At 44.8% G+C, this 21076-nt stretch overlaps 2 pseudogenes; one reads left to right on the forward strand and one right to left on the reverse strand.

The window, feature by feature from the left end:
- Positions 1-4860: 4860 nt before the first annotated feature.
- LOC139010011 (small ribosomal subunit protein uS14-like) lies at positions 4861-5030 on the reverse strand (annotated as a pseudogene).
- A 7863-nt stretch (positions 5031-12893) lies between these two features.
- Positions 12894-15356, forward strand: LOC139011535 (large ribosomal subunit protein uL30 pseudogene; annotated as a pseudogene).
- The last annotated feature ends 5720 nt before the right edge of the window (positions 15357-21076 follow it).

The raw sequence follows: 21076 nt of genomic DNA on the forward strand, positions 1-21076 counted from the left end.
TCTAGGGGAGTGAACAAGGTGAGGTTAATACAGGGTGTCATGGGTCAGAGTCCCTAGAAGCAGAGCCTGAGGTGAGAATTGTTTGATTTATTGGAGAAGTGCTCTTGGAAGAAGGGAGTGAGGAACACAGGACAGGGTAGGGGAAAGAGCTGCAGGGAAGTTAAAGTGTGGCCTCAAGTGGCGATAAGCTTCAGCCCAATCCCACAGGAAGCTGCAGAAATTGCACCACAGAATTAGGACTCTTTACCAGGGGTCAGACCCAGCTCCGGGGGAGCTCACACCTCCAGAGCCAGGGGGCTGTGTCACCTCCTGGACAATTTTTTTTCTAGAGCACTTACTGAGTTATAGTTGACAATAAAATACAAATATTTGTAATGTACAATTTGATATGTTCTGATAATGTATGAAATCAGGATATGGAGGTATCCATTATCCGAAGTTTCCTCTGTCCTATCACTATAGATTCATTTGCATTTTCTAGAATTGTATATAAGTGCAATTTAGTATGCACTTTTTTGCACTATCTTCTTACTGTTACAGAATTTACCAGGCGACAGGAAAATACACACACAGGAGTACTCGGAGATACAGGAAAAACCCATTTATTTCCAGATGTGCTAGTACCGTGACTCAGGGGAGCCTGTTTCCAAATCCTGAGCAACCAATATGGAGGAAGCTTTCTCTTTATACCCTTTGGTTTCTTTGTCCCCTGTATGTGGATCAGACTTCCGGACCTTTCGTGGGCTTTGCAAAAAGCCCCGTGTGTTGGGATGGGGGCCATGAGACCACACCTAAAGGCCTGGCTTGGTGCCAGCGCTGAAAACCCCAGAGGGGTGTCTTGTTCATGGTTTATGGCCTCTGTAAAATGTGAGTATTTAGGTAAACAGGTCTTGCAAGACCAGATAATTAAGGAAGGGGCAGTGACTAGACTATAGGCGAACAGGAATGTGCATTAGGGATACTAATTTACTAGGTACAGAGTCAGGCTGCTGGCCTCCCCCCACCCCCAAAATGTCTTCTTTTCCTCATCATTACAGCATAATTATTTTGAGATTCATTCATGCTGCATTTATCAACAATTTATTCCCTTCATTGATGAGTAGTATTCCATTGTATGGAAATACCACAATTTGTTTTTCTACCCATCTGTTGATGGAAATTTGGGTTGTTTCCAGTTTTGGGGCTATTACAAGTACAGCTGCTATGAACACCTGTGTACAAGCCTTTGGGTGTCCATGTACATTCATTTCTCTTGAATGAGTACTCAGGGGTGGAATGACTGGGTCATATGGTAGGCACATGTTTACTTCTCTGTGAAGTTACAAAACTTCCCAGAATGGTTGACCAAATCCCCATCACCAGTGAAAGGGTTTCTGTTCCTCCACATACTTAACAACACTTTGTATAGTAAATCTTTTTAAAAAAAATATTTTTAATTGATTTCATGGAGGAAGGGAGAGGGAGAGAGAGATAGAAACATCAATGATGAGAGAGAATCATTGATCGGTTGCCTCCTGCACACCCCCTACTAAGGATCAAGCCCACAACCTGGCCATGTACCCTTGACCTGAATCGAACCTGGGACCCTTCAGTCCACAGGCCAATGCTCTATCCACTGAGCCAAACCGGCTAGGGCATAGTAAATCTTTTTAATTGTAGTCATTTTAGTGGGTGTATCTAAATTGTGGTTTTAATTTAATTTCTCACAGCTAATGATGTTGGGTGTCTTTTCATGTGCTATTTGTTACCCTCCCTGGTGAGGTTGTTCAAGTCTTGTCCATTTATTTTGTACTAGATAGTTTGTCATTGAGTATAAAGAGTTATTTAATGCTACATATTTGTCGGATGTATTTTCTTCCAGACTGTGGCTTGCCTTTCTTTCCTTTTACCTTTGTTGAATCTTAAAATAATATTTGTTGTTGAGAGTTCTACAGATGTACCCTCTTCCCCGCCCCCCCCCCTCATTGTCCTCCTCCGTGTGGTTCCCACTCTGCCTCAGGCCTTCACCACCCTATTGTCTGTGTCCATAGGTAAATGTATATATGCATATAAGATACTTGGTTAATCTCCCCCGCCCCTTTCCCTCTGAGATTAGTCAGTTTGTTCCATGTTTCCATGCCTCTGATTCTATTTTATTCATCAGTTTATTTTGTTCATTAGATTTCTTGTTCTTTCATTCTGATTTTTAGATTCAGTTGTTGATAGATATGTATTTATTGCCACTTTATGTTTTTGTTGTTGCTGTTGTTGTCCTCCTCCTCCTCCTCTTCCTCCTTCTTTTCCTTCTCCTTCTCTTTCTCTTCTCTTTCTCCTTCTTAAAGAATACCCTTCAACATTTCATGTAATACTGGTTTAGTGGTGATGAACTCCTTTAGCTTTTTCTTGTCTGTGAAGCTCTTTATCTAACCTTCCATTCTAAATGATAGCTTTGTTGGGTAGAGTAATCTTGTTTGTAGGTCCTTGCTATTTATCACTTTGAATATTTCTCGCCTCTCCCTTCTGGCCTGCATAGTTCTGTTGAGAAATAGCTGACAGTCATATAGGTATTCCCTTGTAAGTAAGTAACTGCTTTTCTCTTGCTGCTTTTAACACATTACAGACGGATCATGAGAATTTTCGTATTTTCTGTTCTAAGGCTTGTGGCCAATCACGAGAATTTTTTTTTAAAAGATATTAACTTGTAAGAACATGTAATAAATAACTTCAAAATGCAATGGGTATTTAATTTTAAAGCATGTCTTTAACATTTATGTAAAACATTTTTTTTGTACTCATTCAATAGAAACTTATCTGGCCACTGGGTAAAGCTAGCAATAAAACTACTGGTCCCCAGTGTGTTATGATTCTCTCTTTGTCTTTATACCTTGGCATTTTAATTATGATGTGTCTTGGTGTGGGCCTCTTTGGGTTCCTCTTGTTTGGTACTCTCTGTGCTTCCTATACTTGTAAGTCAATTTTTTTCACCAGGTAGGGCAAGTTTTATGTCATTATTTCTTCAAATAGATTTTCAATATCTTGCTCTCTCTCTCTTCTCCTTCTGGCACCCCCATAATGCGAATATTGGTGCGCTTGAAGTTGTTGCAGAGGCTCCTTACACTGTCTTTTTTTTATTATTATTATTATTTTTGCTCTTCTCGTTGGGTGTTTTTTGCTTCCTTACATTCCAAATTGTTGATATGATTCTCAGAATCCTCTACTCTATTGTTGAATCCCTGTAAATTATTCTTTATTTCAGTTAGTCTATGCTCAGTTTCTCACTGGTCTTTTTCATGTCTTTGAAAGTGTCAGTAGGTATCTGAGGCCCTCATTAAGATCCTTGACTAACTTTATAATCATTGTTTAGAACTCTGTATCCAGTAGTTTGCTTGCTTCCATTTCTTTCATTTGTAACATGTTTCTTCGTCTGCATTTTGGCTGCTTATTTCTTTGTATTTGGTAGAACTGTTATGTCTCCTGGAATTGGTAGAGTGGCCTTGTGTATTAGATATACTGTATGGCCCAGTGGCTCAGCCTCCCCAGTCACCTGAGCTGGGTGGGCACTCTAGTTGCACCCCTGTGTGGGCTGTGTGCATAGTCTTTCTGTAGTTGAGCCTTGATTACTGTTGTCATTACTAGGAGGAATTGATCTCCAGGCCAATTGGCTGTGAGGACCATCTGCGACTACAGTGGAAGAACTGCTGTGCAGGAGACACCCTTATGGAGCAGGACTTGCTTCAGTGGGGCTTTCGTGCTCACTGAGTCTGCCCCTTGAGTGTGTCTTTCATTGAGGTGGGAGGGTTGTAATCCAATGTGATTGGAAGATGTCCACCAGGTGCACTGGCTCTGGGGCCTCTGGGGAGGTACAAAGTCAGCCATTGCTTGGGGCCAACCAGCACAACCTAAAGAGAAATCTGCAGATGGCTGCCACTTGTATTGGGCTAGGAAGTGCCTAAAGGAGACCCAGCTGTGAATCAAGGCGGGGCGATGCTAGTGCTGGTTCTTGGGCCTTTTATTGACAGGTTTGGAGCATGATGACTCCAGCTGCTGCTTGTTTAAGAGATTTTAACAAAGTCTGAAGCCTGAGCCAGGACAAGCCATTCATATGAATAAGCAACTGCAAACAGCTTGGTTGGGGCTGCAAATTGGATGGGCCAGGGTCTCAGGGAGTCACTAGGATGGAACAAACAGTGTGAGGCAGGCTGATGGAAACTCAGAGATGGCTACCAGTCAGCTCTGTGATGGAGGAGGTCTCAGCACAGGAGTAGTGAGCCCTGCAAGCACTCTGTCTGGGAGAAAGCCACCCCCAAATTCTTGCTCTGATGCCAGACAATCCAGTTCCTCCCCACATGTTACTGGTTCCTTTCAAGCTACTGCCCCAGTGCTGGAACTCAGAGGGAGTGAGTCTGACTAATTCCATGCACAGGCCCTTTAACAGGAGCTTCCTCAGACTCCAGTAGCCTACATCATTCTCAGATTCAATCCCCACTCGTTTTTATAGCCTGAAATTATAAGGACTTCTCTTCCTGGCACTGGAAGCCTGGGCAGAAGGAGTCTAGTATGGAGTTGTGACCCCTTGCTTCTCAGGGGGGACTGCAGCAGCCAAGATATCCCTCCTGAATAAAAAAAAAAAAAAGGCCACACTTAAGTGTGGGTCCAGCCTGTTCTGTGCTTCTCCCACTCCTACCAGTCTTCATGTGGCTTCTTCTTTAATTCCCTAGTTGTAGGACTTCCATTCAGTCAGATTTCAAGTGGTTCTGAATGATGGTTGTTCTGAAGATTAGTTGTATTTTTTTATATTTGAAGGTTTTAAAAATTATTTTATGTACAAAGAGCATTCTGTCATAAGGTAGATGTCTTGAACTACCCATTCATGAAGTTCACTTAGTCCAACTTAATGAAGCCTATGTCCTTCACATACTGACGGAAATATTGGTGGCACAGGTTGAGGCTGTACTTCCAGATCAGACTGGCGGTTTGAGCAGACATAGCACAAATGAGAACCCTGGCCGAATTTCCTCGGATGGCTCCAGTAGAGTTGCTGGTGACCCATCATGATCTCTCTGTAGCAACAAGGCAAATGCAGATTAGTTGTATTTTTTACGTGGTTATGGGAGGATTCAAGTACTGCATTTACCTATGCTGCCATCTTGACTGGAAGCCTCTATCTATTCTTGCACTTATACCATATTTTCTTTTTTTTTCCTGGTTAATCCTAACCAAGGATATTTTCCACTGATGTTTTAGAGAGAAAGGAAGGGAGAGAGAAACATTGATATGAGAGAGACACATTGGTTGGTTGCCTCCCACATGTGCCCCAACATGAGCCTGCAACCGAGGTACATGTTTTTGACTGGAATCAAACCTGGGGCTCTTCAGTCCGTGGACTGACACTCTAGCCACTAAGAAATACCAACTAGAGCCATATTTTCTTAATTATTGTAGCTTATAATAAATCTTCATAGCTGGTAGTGCAAATCTTACCTAATAATAGACAAAGATGCAAATTGACCATACCTTTGCTAAGCTAACCAGCCAATCAGAGCCATATGCAAATTAACCACCAACAAAGATGGCGGTTAATTTGCATACATAGGCTCCAAGCGGTGGAGCGAAGCCTGACAGCCCCGGGGCCCACGGAGCAGTGAAAGCCTCATGGCCTCGGGGCAGCAGCGAAAGCCTCACTGCCACGGGGCAGGCTCCAGCTGGAGCCCGGCCAGAGTGAAGGCCTGGGTGCCGGGTGCCGGAGGAAAACCAGTGCCAGCAGCCAGGGGAAAGGAAGGCCTATTGCACAAATCTCTTCGTGCAACAGGCCTCTAGTAATCTATAATAATAAAAGCATAGCATGCTAATTAGACCAGACATACTTCAGTATGTCCTTCTGTTCTTCTGGACAAAGCTGGGGCTGCTAGGGAAGCCCAGGTCCCAGGTGCCAGAGGGAAGACGATGCTGGCAGCCAGGGGAAAGAAGGCCTACTCTTGCACAAATTTCGTGCATCAGGCCTCTAGTCTATATATATAAAAGCCAAGCGACTGGAACGACAGAACAACCAGTCGCTATGACGCACACTGCGGCGGTCAACCAGCTCGATCAGGGCCCCGATCGGCACCCCCAACTGCCCACAGCCTCTACCCCCAGCCAGCCCAGTCCCCGATCGGCCCCCCCAACCATGATTGGGGGTGGCGCTGGCTCGCCAACCTCCTGCATCCCCTCCCCCCTGCCAGCCTGATTGGCCCCCATCAGGGTGGGCTTGCCGGACCCCACCTGTGCATGAATTCATGCACCGGGCCTCTAGTTCAACAATATGTTTTTAAAGATTGCTTTGGCTTTCTCAGTCCTTTGAATTTCCATGTAATTTTACTTATAATTTCATCCTAATTTTAGAACTAGAATGTCAGTTTCCACAAATAAACTCTCACACTCACTTTCCAGAGCTTTCTTTTCCTATCATCAGGAAACTTGAGACCTCAAATGAGCCCTCAGAAGGTTGTCTGAATGATATGAAATTAGAGTCCACGAATATTTTATCCAAGCCAGTGATCCAGTGATTCACTGATTCATTCTCATTCTCATTCATATTTCTCTGTCTCTGTCTCTCTCCAAATTGTGTCTGTGTTATTAAAGATAATTTGCATTAGGAATCACGATTTTTCAGGCAGGTCATGGGTGACCATGGTATATAACAACTTTCAAATTCCTTATTTCCATAGACTACAGAAAAGGAAAAGCTACAAAACCAAAGGAAGTCTATTTGAGGAGGACATTTAATTAAAATTGCAGAATTTAAAAATGCACACAAACACAAACAGCCCAATAGTCCCTGGCCCCTTTGAGGGACTCCGTCTCAGTGTTGTCAATGAAAATACTAGATTTGAAACCTGTGAGAAAAGGAGTGCCAAGTCTCAAGAGGTCTGAGTTTAAGGACAGGAAGTTCATTCTCATGGCACAGAGGAAAGGAGAAGAGGACCTAAATAGTTTTAATTTCCCCACACCACAGCAAATGCCATAGTTGCTGTGGATGTCAGTGAATCCCTTCTCTTGGCAACCAAGAGGAATACTTCCAAAACTAGGGAAGCTGCCGAAACCGGTTTGGCTCAGTGGATGGAGCGTCGGCCTGCGGACTGAGGGGTCCCGGGTTCGATTCCGGTCGGGGGCGTGTGCCTGGGTTGCGGACACATCCCCAGTGGGAGATGTGCAGGAGGCAGCTGATCGATGTTTCTAGCTCTCTATCCCTCTCCCTTCCTCTCTGTGGGAAATCAATAAAATATATTTAAAAAAAAAAAAAAAAAAAAAAACTAGGGAAGCAAAACCATGTGATTTCAGTCCAGCTTCTAAGATACTCAGTGATATTAGCCTTTCTCTGAAACAACAGTAAACCGTTCTCTGTGATAATGTAGCTTTAAGTTTTTTTCTGCACCTGTATAAAACTTGATAAAAACAATAAACCAAACAATACAGAACACACGAACACAGTTATAAAAAAAATGCACACACTTTACCCAGCACCTCCATTTTTTAAAATATTTTTTTATTGATTTCAGAGTGGAAGGGAGAGGGAGAGAGAGATAGAAACATCAATGATGAGAGAGAGTCATTGATCAGCTGCCTCCTACACACCCTCTACTGGGGGATTGAGCCCACAACCTGGGCATGTGCTCTGACCGGGAATCGAACCGTGACCTCAACCACTGAGCCACACAGGCTGGGAAGCACCTCCATTTTCTGTAGAGTTGGTTATACCCTCCCTTTTCTGCAAAGTGCCTTTATAGGAAGAGCAGATTTAGCTGGAAAGAAGCCCACCCCTCTGGTTCACCCTCCCGTGGGGCTGCTTTTTCTTTAGCTTCTCCTTGGGCTGGGCGGTGACACTTCTTGTTTTCATGCTGCTTCCTACTCATTATGCCTTAAAATTAGTTCCATGCAGTTCTTGGGAATCTGCCGTACTCTGAAAAAATATTTAAATATTTTTGTTTTAATAAATAGACCTGAAAAAATGCTAATCTGTTCTAGATAGCTACCTTCAGGAAGCACCACAAATTTAAAAAATGACAATAGCTATGAGGTGTGAATGGATCAAAATTATACCTATTGGTTTTGTCAGATTGGCAAAAAAAAATTTTTTTGGCATGCCACACAATTTTACTACATAATTAATTTATGTGTATGAGATGAAAAGGGTTGAAAAGCTCTGCCTTAAGTGAACTCGTCTATTATCTTTTTGCATTTAAGTGTCATCTTAAGAAACATTCAAACCTATAGAGACTTTTTGTGAGTTTATTTGAGCCAATCTGATGACAATTGCCAGGAAGCAAACTCTCAATGGGTTGATAAAATGCTCCAGAGAATAGCAGTTTTGTGCCTTATTTTATACATTACAATCAAAAGAGAAGACGTAAGTGGGTTACATGAAATCCATTGGTGATAGATTAAGGAAGAAAGAGACAGCAAATGAGGGAAACTTCTGGGATTGGATAAAAAATAAAAGGATGGGCACACACTTTCACATAGGTGGGTACAGGATGGTTACAGGCACCAGTTAATAACAACGAGGGGATTTGTGGTCTCTGCTCTAGTACAGTACCTGTGCTCAGATGGGTCCAGAAAAAGGAACTTATTTTGATATTCCATAGGTATATTATCATAGATGCAAAGAGCAATAGACAGGCTCAATTAAGGTAAAGATGGACTTTTGTCAGGGAAGGTTCTAGCCTAGGACATGACTACCTGTCATAAACTGCTTCTAGTTAAAAAGTTTTAATTTCAGACCATCCTTTGTGGTTATTTTAGGTCTGAGTTTGTAAGGCCGCCACACATGCCTCCCCTGAGCTTTTCAGGCTTAGTATGTGGCCCCTTTTTGTCCACATAAGATAACATACCTTAGCCCAGCCAGTTTGGCTCAGTGGTTGAGTGTTGACCCATGAACCAGGAGGTCACAATTTAATTCCTGTTCAGGGCACATGCCCAAGTTTCAGGCTCCATCGCCATTAGGGGGCATGTAGGAGGCAACTGATCAATAATTCTCTCTCATAATTGATATAATAAAATATATTAAAAAGTAAAAATAAATAAAAAATTAAATGAAATTTGGATATATCTGATGGAGATTTTCACATACTTGAGTGATTATTCCATTGATTCAACAGATGATGCTGAAAAGGAAAATTTTTCCATCAAATTACTTTAAAAAAAATTTTTATTGATTTTTTTACAAAGAGGAAGGGAGAGGGATAGAGAGTTAGAAACATTGATCCAGCTGCCTCCTGCACACCCCCCACTGGGGACGTGCCCACAACCCAGGTACATGCCCTTGACCGGAATCGAACCTGGGACCCTTGAGTCCGCAGGCCGACGCTCTATCCACTGAGCCAAACCGGTCTCGGCTCTCATCGAATTTCTTAATAGTATTACTCCTTCGGGAATGCTGTGTCATTAAGTTAAAATTGAAAGTGGGTGCAATCATCATGCTATTGAGAAATCTTAATAGTAAATGGGGTCTTTGTAATGGTACTAGATTTATTATCAAAAGATTACGACCTAACATTATTGAAGCTGAAGTATTAACAGGATCTGCAGAGGGAGAGGTTGTTCTGGTTCCAAGAATTGATTTGTCCCCATCTGACACTGGCCTCCCATTTAAATTAATTCGACGACAGTTTCCGGTGACACCAGCATTTGCGATGATTATTAATAAATCACAAGGACAAACTCTAGACAGAGTAGGCATATTCCTACCTGAACACGTTTTCACACATGGTCAGTTATATGTTGCTTTCTCTCGAGTTCGAAGAGCATGTGACATTAAAGTTAAAGTTCTAAATACTTCATCACGGGAAATTAGTCAAGCATTCTGAAAGTGTTTTCACTCTTAATGTGGTCTACAGGGAGATATTAGAATAAGTTTAATCACTTTATCAGTCATTGTTTGCATCATTGTTATTTTTATATCATGTTTTTGTTGCTTTTATGTCATGTTTTTGTTGTTTAACTACCATGTTTTTGTTGCTTTTATATCATGCCTCTGTTATTGTTATATCCTTTTGTTACTGTTTATTAATAAATTTATATATTATTTTCATATACATTTTACTAATTTCCTTTTATCTCTCACACTTCTATTATAGAGAAAGGGCAACTAGCAATATTAAAATATTTTCGCTAATTAATTCTCTTTTAATGTGCACGAATTTCGTGCCCTAGGCCACTAATTTTCTCATAAAAACCCCCTTGCCTTAACCCTGTAATTGGGACACTATTGGGGTTTCTGTCTGAATCTGTGCTTTCCAAATTGCAATTCTTTGATCCCCAATAAATGCTTGTTGCCCAGCCAGTGTGGCTCAGTGGTTGAGTGTCTACCCATGAACCAGAAGATCACAGTTTGATTCCTGGTCAGGGCACATGCCTTAGTTTCACACTCAATCCCTAGTAAGGGGAGTGCAGGAGGCAGCCAAACAATGATTCTCATCATTTATGTTTCTCTCTCCCTCCCCCTTCCTCTCTCTAAAATCAATTTTTAAAAATGCTTGTTGCCGCCCTGGCTGGTTTGGCTCAGTGGATAGAGCGTTGTTGGCCTGTGGACTAAAGGGTCCCTGGCTTGATTACAGTCCAGGGCACATGCCCGGGTTGCGTGCTCGGTCCCCAGTGGGGGACGTGCAGGAGGCAGCCAATCAGTGATTATCTCATCATTGATGTTTCTATCTCTCTCTCTCTCCCTTCCTCTCTGAAATCAATAAAAAACATTTAAACACACACACACACACACAAAATACTGAAGTACATTTTTTAAAAAATGCTTGTTGCCTTTCATTTTGGCTTCTTAATTTTAGGTTAACATTAGTGTCTAGATTGAATCAAATTGATACAATTGATGTTAGAAGACAACACATATTTGGTGTCAGGGGAAAAGAAAGAACTGCAGAGGAAACGTTTGGGGTAATAAAAATGTTCCTTATCTTCATTATGTAGTAATTACATGGTTATGTATTATGCATTATCCAAACCATGGAATTGTACAATAAAGTTAAAAATTTTAAATGTAGGGTTGCGGAAACAGATCTAAATTCTGGAGGAGGATAAGGAGGTCCTGTGATAGTAGCTGAGGAACAGTCCAGGAAAGGAGACTACAGGCACAGGATGGGGCTCCGTGGGGGACCTCAGCCAGAAGACAGAATGGATAGACTGCCAACTGGGTTCCAACAGTCAGGAAGAGGTTCTGAGAGTGGGGAAGGACATGTAATGAGAACAGAGCCACAGTTGTCTAATAATTATTCACCTTTAAAAAATATATATATTTTTAATGATTTTAGAGAGGAAGGGAGAGGGAGAGAGAGGTAGAAACATCAATGATGAGAGAGAATCATTGATCAGGTGCCTTCTGCAAGCCCCCTACTGGGGATCGAGCTCGCAACCAAGGCATGTGCCCCTGACCGGAATTGAACCAAGGCCCCTTCAGTCTGCAGGCTGACACTCTATCCACTGAGCCAAACAAGCCAGGGTGACATTAGGAAACTGGAGAATGAAACAGGCCTGTAAAAGAGAAGACACCTTGGAGCCCAGATGGGTCCATTAGTCGGAAAAGAAATACATTTTGAGGACAGGCTAAGAATAGGACACGCTTTCATTTGGTTGCTGCACCTGGACCCTGACCCCCTCCGGGAGTTTCTCTCAGGAATGCTGACCATTCTCCTGTCCCAGGATCGGGCTGAGCTGTTTATATCATAGAAGATTAGACACCCAGTTATCAGACTTTCAGCTCCTGAAGGCCAGACTGCCGACTCTTCCCTCCCCTTTCCATGTTACAACTGTAGCTCGCAGCTGCATGTAGCTACCTTCTCCCGTGTGTGTATATAACCAGCCAACTGGAAAGGAGGGTCAGAGCAGATTTTGTGGTGACCTGCTGCTCTCCCTGCTGCCGGCAATATTGGAATAAACGCTCATAAATGATCCAACCCTGTCTCTGCTCAATTGGCTCAAGTAGTGACAGGCACCCCGGACCCATTGGTTGTCCAGTTACAGTTCCACAACTGAAGAGGATTGGGGACATATTGGTCCTATGTACTATATGGAGGCCTCCAATTGGGCATGAAGCTAAGGGGCCAGTGTACAAGGAGAGCTGGCAGGCACATTACACCTTATAAAGGGGTAGTGAGTAGAAGTGCCTGATGAGGGAGGGAGGAGGATGGAGCCAATGCACAGAGGTCAGGTCTGAAAACAGGAAAAGCAATCGCTATGCCAACTCCCAGCTCCAGATGGCACAAGGCTAGCAGTATTCCTTTGTCTCTCCCCAGGTTCTTTGACATCCCTTTTTGCTTTCCTTGAGTTTGTTTCAATATATTTCTATTCCTTATAATCAGAAAGGGCCCCAAATGAAAAGTTCTTAGACTGGGGAAAAATTATTATAGTAGATAATCCTAATACATAAGTTTTCTTACAATTTGAAGAAGACAAAATTTGTAATCCTATATAATAAAACCCTAATATGCAAATAGACCAAATGGTGAACAACCGGTTGCTATGACGTGCACTGACCACCAGGGGGCAGACACTCAACGCACAGGATCAGGCTCCCTGCTATCTGAATCAGGCCTGGGGGATCAGGCTGAAACCAGCTATCTGACATCCCCCGAGGGGTCTTGGATTACGAGAAGGCTCAGGCCTGGCAGAGGGCCTCTAGTCTATATATATAAAAGCCTAAGCGACCAGACAACCAGCCAGTAGCTATGATGAGCACTGACCACCAGGGGGCAGACGATCAATGCAGGAGAGCTGCCCCCTGGTGGTTAGTGTGCTCCCACAGCAGGAGCGCTGCTCAGCTGACAAGTGGCTCATGGCTGGCGAGTGCAGCTGCAGTGGCATGAGCCTCTCCAATGGACACTCCCCCTGGGCACCCAAGCAGCAAAGGGGGCAGGCGCAGGGGGGTCGGGATGAGTGGGAGCTGTGCTGCGCCCACCCCGGGCTTGAGCTCCTCCCCTGCTGCCTGCTACTTCTCGCACTACTTCGTGCTGTGTGGGATTGATGCGGACAGCAGGCTGGAGCCCCATGAGCTGGTGGGTAAGGCCCGGCCGGAGGTCACTGATTCCCACAGGCCAGGCCGAGGGACCCCACCAGTGCACACATCCATGCACAAATCCTTGCTCTGGGCCTCTAGTACAAAAATAAACAAATGGAATGAATAGATAATTCATAAAAGAAGAAATATATATGGTTTATGAATGCAAAAAATAACTTCAGCCCTAGCCAGTTTAGCTCAGTGAATAGAGTGTCAGCCTGCAGACTGAAGGGTCCTGGGTTCAATTCTGGTCAAGGGCACATGCCCGAGTTGTGGGCTCAATCTCCAGTAAAGGGCATGCAGGAGGCACCTGATCAATGATTCTCTCTCATCATTGATGTTTCTATCTCCCCTCTCTGAAATCAATAAAAAAATATATTTTTAAAAACTTCATTGTAATAAAAGAAACTTTAGTTGACATAATTACAGACCTTTTTATTTCCTATCAATTTGATTCAACAAGGCCAGATTAGTGTGGGTAGAGAGAAACAACCACGACTGGCTTAATAAGACAGGACTGGTGGGACTGTAAGATGCTCCCCCACTTTCTCCTTCAAGCAAAGGAGGGTGGGGATGAGCAGGCAGGAGGGCAGCTATGCGGGTGGGGTGGAAGCAAGTTAAGTTATAAGAAACAGCTGGATAAGAAGGAGGAATTGTTTAAAAAAAATTTTTTTTTTAAATATTTTATTGATTTTTTACAGAGAGGAAGGGAGAGAGATAGACAGTTAGAAACATCGATGAGAGAGAAACATCGATCAGCTGCCTCCTGCACATCTCCTACTGGGGATGTGCCCGCAACCCAGGTACATGCCCTTGACCGGAATCGAACCCGGGACCTTTCAGTCCGCAAGCCGACGCTCTATCCACTGAGCCAAACCGGTTTCGGCTAAAAAATTTTGTTTACAGTGGGTTTTAAATATACAGGAGTGGGTAAGTACGCAAAGCACAGAGTTAATAAAGCAATTGTAACAATCATAACCTGCATGTCTTTTTCCATATTAACAACTGTAAACCTACTTTTCCCCATTCCTGTATGTTCTATCTTTAAAAAAAAAAACCACTACGCACAAAAGCAGAAAGTCAATTGATTATTTCTACTTCCAAAGCCTCAGCTCCCTCTTCAGCATCAACCTCTTGGTAGTTTCTCATGCATCTTTTCAGGAAGCTTGTTTGTCCAAGTTTCTATTTATGAGGATACTAGTGGCCCGGTGCACGAAAATCGTGCACATTAAAAGGGAATTAATTAGAGGAAATATTTTAATATTCCTATTTGCCCTTTCTCTAAAATAGAAGTGCAGCGATGAAAGAAAATTAGTAAAATGAATATGAAAATCTCCTTCCTGTCAGAATCGGGAGCGCACCACAGGACCCAGAGTCAAGTCCCCGCCCACCCGCGTGTGCCTAGAAATCGCATGAGACCAGACCTGGCTGGCTCCACACCCGTCAAGCCCCGCAGGGCGGGGGGTGCAGCCTCAGGTCCCCGTCAAGCCCTGCCATCAGGGGCGTGACCTCAGGTCCCCCGGCGCAGTCTCAGGTCCCCTGGCCTGGCCTCTCCCTTCCTCTCTCTCTAAAATAAATAAATAAATAAATAAACAAATAAATAAATAAGAAGATCTCATGCCTTTTTTCAAACTGGAACTGTGGAAGGTGTAGAAGAAAAAGGCAAACCATTAAGAAAAAGCGGAGGAATTTCACAGAGCTGAAGATCAAGTGCCTGAGAAAGAAGTTTGCCCAAAAGATACTTTGAAAGGCAAGGAGGCAGCATGTCTATAAGAAAGCTAAGCACTGTCACAACAAATATGGGCAGATGGACAGAACTGAGATTTAGATGGAGAGGATGGCAAGGAATGTGGGCATCTTCTATGTGGGACCCAAAAGGTGGATTCTTCATCAGGATCACAGGTTTCAACAGTGTGAGCCAAAAAGGTCTGTCTGCAAAGTGTTTCAGCTTCTCTGCCTTCGCTGGATCTTCAATGGCTCCTTTGTTAAGCTCCACAAAGCTTCAGTTAACATACTGGGGATTGTGGAACCATATATTGCATGGGGATACCCAAACCTGAAGTCAGAAATGGATGGTTCTACAAGTGTGGTTATGGCAAAATCAACAAGAAGCAAATTGCCCTGGCAGATAACACTTAGATTGTTCCATCTCGTGGTAACTATGGCACCGTCTGCATGGAGGGTCTGATTCATGAGATCCATACTATCAGAAAGCCTTCAACTTCTATGGCCTGCAAATTACCGCATTCTTCCGTGTATAAGACGCCCCCCACTTTTTCAACCCAAAATTAGTAAATCAATATTTTTTTTAATTAAATCTTTATTGTTCAGATTACATTTGTTCCTCTCCCCCCCCCCATAACTCCCCTCCTCCCAGTTCCCGCCCCACCCTCCGCCCTCACTCCTCACCCACTGTCCTCATCCATAGGTGCACGATTTTTGTCCAGTCTTTTCCCGAATCTCCCATTCCCCTTTCCCCCCCAAGAATAGTCAGTCCATTCCCTTTCTATGTCCCTGATTCATTATAATCACCAGTTCATTCTGTACATCAGATTATTTATTCACTTGATTCTTAGATTCACTTGTTGATAGATGCATGTTTGTTGTTCACAATTTGTATCTTTACCTTTTTCTTCTTCCTCTTCTTAAAGGATACCTTTCAGCATTTTGTATAATACTGGTTTAGTGGTGATGAACTCCTTTAGCTTTTCCTTATCTGTGAAGCTCTTTATCTGACCTTCAATTCTGAATGATAGCTTTGCTGGATAAAGTAATCTTGGTTGTAGGTTCTTGGTATTCAGCACTTTGAATATTTCTTGCCATTCCCTTCTGGCCTGCAAAGTTTCTGTTGAGAAATCAGCTGACAGTCGTATGGGTATTCCCTTGTAGGTAATTGAGCCTCTTTCTCTTGCTGCTTTTAAGATTCTCTCTTTGTCTTTTGCTGTTGGCATTTTAATGATGATGTGTCTTGGTGTGGTCCTCTTTGGATTCCTTTTGTTTGGGGTTCTCTTCGCTTCTTGGACCTGTAAGTCCATTTCTTTCACCAGGTGGGGGAAGTTTTCTGCCATTATTTCTTCAAATAGGTTTTCAATATCTTGCTGTCTCTCATCTTCTGGCACCCCAATAATTCTGACATTAGTGCGCTTGAAGCTGTCCCAGAGGCTCCTTACACTATCTTCACACTTTCGGATTCTTTTTTCATTTTGCTTTTCCGGTTGGGTGTTTTTTGCTTCTTCGAATTTCAAATCTTTGGCTTGATTCTTGCGCTCCTCTGGTCTGCTATTGGGTATAATATTCTTTATTTCAGTCCGTGTATGCTTAATTTCTAGTTTCTTTATCGTAGCATCGAGGGTCTCATTAGTTTTTGTGAGACTCTCCACAAGTTTATTGCAAGCCCTCAAAATTGCGTTTTTTAGCTCCATATCCTCCATTTCTGTCATGTTTTTTTGTCTCCACATTTTTTCTGCTTTCTTGGTGTACCCCCTTGTGGTCTTTGTGCGAAGTCTTGTTCTAGTTAAGCCTTGATTTTTTTAGTTAATACTGAGGGATTTGACCACCAGGCTGACTGGCTGTGAGAATCACCTATGTCTGCCGTGAGGAAACTTCTGTCCTCTGGGGAGGTGCTAATCTAGCCTTTGCCTGAGGCGATCTGGCAAATGGCTCTGCGCAGGGCTTGGGCGGGGTGGGATCAACAGGGCGGGCGGAGGGAGTAGTTATGGCTGCTCTCAGTCCCTTCCCAGAGGCTCTGCTTCTCAGAACCCGGGCAGCCGCTGCAAACCTCGGAGAGAAAGCTGCCCTCAGATTCCAATTGATGCCGGACAATCCCGCTTCTCCTGTCTGAGTCTGAGTCCCTAGAGACTCGCCCGGATCTGGAGCCCAAAGTCTGAGACTCACTCCCGACCGAAAACGACAAACGCGCCCTCAGCCACCAGCCCGCTTTGCGCGCGCACCTCCGTACCTTTGTATTTTCCACACTGCGCCTCCTCTGAGCCTCGGTTTGCTGTTCTCTTTCCTTCTAGTTGAAGAGTCTCTCCTCAGCCAGCTTTCCTGTGGTTCTGGGTGATGTCCTTTCCGTCTTTTAGTTGTATTTTTGAAGTGGTTGTTTGCGGCAGCAGTCTCCGGTGTTTACCTATGCCGCCATCTTGGTTCTCTCGTCAGTAAATCAATATTTTAAACATAAAACAGAACACATTTTTATTTAGTAATCACCACAGGTAATGTTTATATACCAGTACTATGACATTATGCAGCATATCGCTTTATTCAGCCTCTGTTGCATCACTTCTCTCTTCTTCATCACTATTAGTTCCAGACATGTCAATTTCTTCAGCTTCTATTATATCACTGCTGTCTTCTGAGTCGCCGTCTATGTATATGAGATCATCCTCATAAACTGGTGGCATTTTCTGAGTTAACTTTGTTCATGTTCTCATGGCCAACCCTTCTCTCCTTATGAAATTGAAGCACCATTTGCCTTGCCTGTAAAATCAACAATGTTCGTTTCGCTTGCAAACATCCTTGCCTGACATTGAATAAGCTTGGCTGACACACATAAGCCACTCTGGCGCTGCTCCATAATCCAAGTCTTAAGCCTCTGCTCCAAGTTTGCCCATTTTGCTGGTTTTCCTCTTAAGGCCTTCTTCTTTTTTGGCATCTTGAGGGGTTGTTCTTCCTGTTTTCTCCACTGTCTGATCATACACTCAGTGGGAGGAGGTCCATATTGCCTCTCTGCAGCTCTATTTCCATGCATTTTTGCATAGCTGATTACATTCAGTTTGAATTTTGCAGAGTAAGACAATCGCTTACCGGTATTTATCTTTTTATTTATTGACATCTTTATGGGCTCAGAATGCTCCAGTCCCTGTTGCATCTGCACACACGCTCCACCTCCACCTCCAATTACAGCATCAGCTGACATCAGTAACAATAAGGCTCATGATTGGAGGAAGCCTGTTTGACCAGCCACACACCCATGCAGCTCCTTCCTCAGCTGACTTCTGTGTGTGAGAGGCCCCTTGATTTTTAGTCTAATGATTTTAGAAAAAAATAGTATCTTATACATAGAAAACTACGTTATCTTCTCCAGGAGGGACTAGATCAACAAGCTTATTAGAAGGACAAAAGGCCTGGTGCATGAATTCGTGCACCAGTGGGGTCCCTCGACCTAGCCTGTGGGATCAGGCCGAAACTGGTTCTCTGACATACCCTGAAGGGTCCCAGATTGTGAGAGGGTGCAGGCCAGGCCGAGGGACCCCACTGGTGCACGATTGGGGCCGGGAAGGGACACGGGAGGTTGGCCACAGAAGGGCTCCAGGGTGTGTCCTGCCCGTCTCGCTCAGTCAGCAAGCTAACCTACCAGTCAGAGCGTCTGCCCCCTGGTGGTCAGTGCACAACATAGCCAGCATTTGAGCAACCTTAGCATATCATTAGCATATTATGCTTTGATTGGTTGAAAGGACAACCAGACACTTAGCATATTAGGCTTTTATTATATAGGACTAGAGGCCCGGTGCACAAAAATTTGTGCACTCGGCGGGGGCGGGGGGTCCCCCAGCCCGGCCTGTGCCCTCTCACAGTCTGGGACCCCTTGGGAGATAACGACCTGCTGGCTTAGGCCTGCTCCTGGGTGGAAGAGGGCAGGCCCAATCCCTAGGTGCAGCCCCTGGTCAGGCTCAGAGCAGGGCCGATTGGGGAGTTGGGGCACCGCCCCGTCATGCACAGAGCAGGGCGGATTGGGAGGTTGCAATGCCACCCTCAGTCACACTCAGGATAGACTGATTGGGGGGTTGGGGCACTGCCCCCTGTTACACTCAAGGCAGGGTCAATGGGGAGGTTGCGGCGCCACCCCCTGTCACGCACAGAGCAGGGCCAATCAGGGGGTTGGGGCGCTGCCCCCTGTCACTCACAGAGCAGGGCCCATCAGAGGGTTGAGGAGCTCCCCACTGTCACTCACAGAGTAGGGCCGATAGGGGAGCTGGGACACCGCCCCCTGTCACACACAGAGCAGGGCGGATCAGGGGGTTGGGGCGCTGCACCCTGTCACACTCAGGGCAGGGCCAATGGGGAGGTTATGGCTCTACCCTGTCACACACAGAGCAAGGCCCGTGGAGGGGGGTTGGGGCGCCATCCTCTATCACCCACAGAACAGGGCCGATCAGGGGGTTGGGGCACCGCCACTGTCACACTAAGGGCAGGGCCGATGGAGAGGTTATGGTTCTACCCTGTCACACACAGAGCAGGGCCGATCACGGGGTTGGTGCGCTGCACCCTGTCACACACAGAGCCACAGGGCAATCGGGGGATTGGGGAGCTCCCCCCTATCAGGCACAGAGCAGGGCTGATCAGGAGGTTTGGGCGCTGCCCCCTGTCACGCTGATCCCAGTGCTGGGAGTCTCGAGGCTCCGCTGATCCCGGTGCTGGGAGGCATATTACCCTTTTACTATATAGGATAGAGGCCTGGTGCATGGGTGGGGGCTGGCTGGTTTGCCCTGAAGGGTGTCCTGGATCAGGGTGGGGGTCCCCACTGGGGTGCCTGGCCAGGCTGGCTGAGGGGCTGAGGGCTGTTTTCCCGCTGGCAGTTGACTAAAAGCTCCAAACTGCTCCTTGTTTTCTTTTTTTTTTTTTTTTATTCTGGGCCAGCTTTAGCTCTGAGGCCTCACTGCTGAAAACATGGATACAATGTTGCAGTCCGGGGCTGACTGACAGCCGGTTTTGTTTAGCTTCTTATTTGCAACATAGTAATAGTTGCTTAGAGTTGCAGTTGAGAGTCCGGCAAGTCAGGCGGGGAAACGTTGGAGTCCGCAGTTCCTGGAGGAAGCAAGCCTCCCTGCTCGCTTCAGTGCATGGCTGCCGGCCGCCATCTTGGCTGACAGTTAATTTGCATAAGGATATGCTGATTAGCCAATGGGAAGGGTAGCGGTCGTACGCCAATTACCATGTTTCTCTTTTATTAGTGTAGATGAACTGAGGTGTCTACCATTATTATTTTTGTAATTTGGTCAGTTAATAAACAGTGGCTGTTTCATATTGTTTACAAAGGGGGTGCGGGGGGGGGGGGGGAGCCCAGCCAGCATAACTCAGTGGTTGAGTATTGACCTATGAACCAGGAGGTCACAGCTTGATTCCCAGTCAAGTCACATTCCCAGGTACGGGCTCCATGCCTGGGAATTTTAGCTGGAAAATCCCTAGCAGGATCTTTAACAGGTTCTACAGTCCTGCTCTGTCTTGGGTAAGACCCAGGATCCTAAGGATCAGCCAAACTGGAATTCCCTTTTTTGGGGAGCTCTACATTTCACCTCCAGTCACCCAGGCTCACACCAAAGTGTTGGCTTTGGTTCCTCTTTCCTTAGTCTGAGTCCAACGAACTATTCTTCAGTGTCAACATTTAATGCTTTTGTCTCCATATAACTGGCATTTCCTAATTCTGCCCTTTAATCAACTGCAAAAAGTGGCTTCCTAACCCACCTTATAACTGCTAGTCTCCCCTCTTTCAGAACTCTCTGGAGTAATATTAAAATAATACTTCATCAACACCTAAATCATGACCCATATCTAAAATCTACACTATCTCCCTACAGGCCCTGGCCAGATAGCTCAGTGGGTTAGAGCATCCTGGTCAGGGCACATACAAGAATCAATCCATGTCTTGCTGCTGGAAATCGTGTTCTTTCATGGAGTTGCAAGGAAAGCATTCCAGGACCCACATACGGGAGGTAGTGGCATGGTAATATTTATTGGGGTGGAAATAGAAGGCTGCCCCCAGGTTCCCAATGTTTCATCTCCATTCGTCCTACCCTGGAAAAAGTCCAGCCTTGTCTTCATCAAGCCCAAAACTAAGACCCGTATTCAGAGAATCTGTGACACATTAAAGATTAGTCCTTTGGAGCCTGCATGATCTGCTGCAAATCCCAGGCAGCTGCTAGGCCTGTGTGGCTGAGATGAAATGCGTGATCTCATGGGCAAGCACATGTTAGAGAGAAAGAGAGGGGAAAAGGAAGGGAGAAGGGGGAGAGCATCTTTGTTAAACTAGGATTATATGATTTTTGGGTTTGGGAAGGA

The sequence above is a fragment of the Myotis yumanensis genome, unplaced genomic scaffold, assembly GCF_028538775.1.
Source record: "Myotis yumanensis isolate MYYU_CA2020_CCGP unplaced genomic scaffold, mMyoYum1.0.hap1 SCAF_5, whole genome shotgun sequence".
Lineage (NCBI taxonomy): Eukaryota > Metazoa > Chordata > Mammalia > Chiroptera > Vespertilionidae > Myotis > Myotis yumanensis.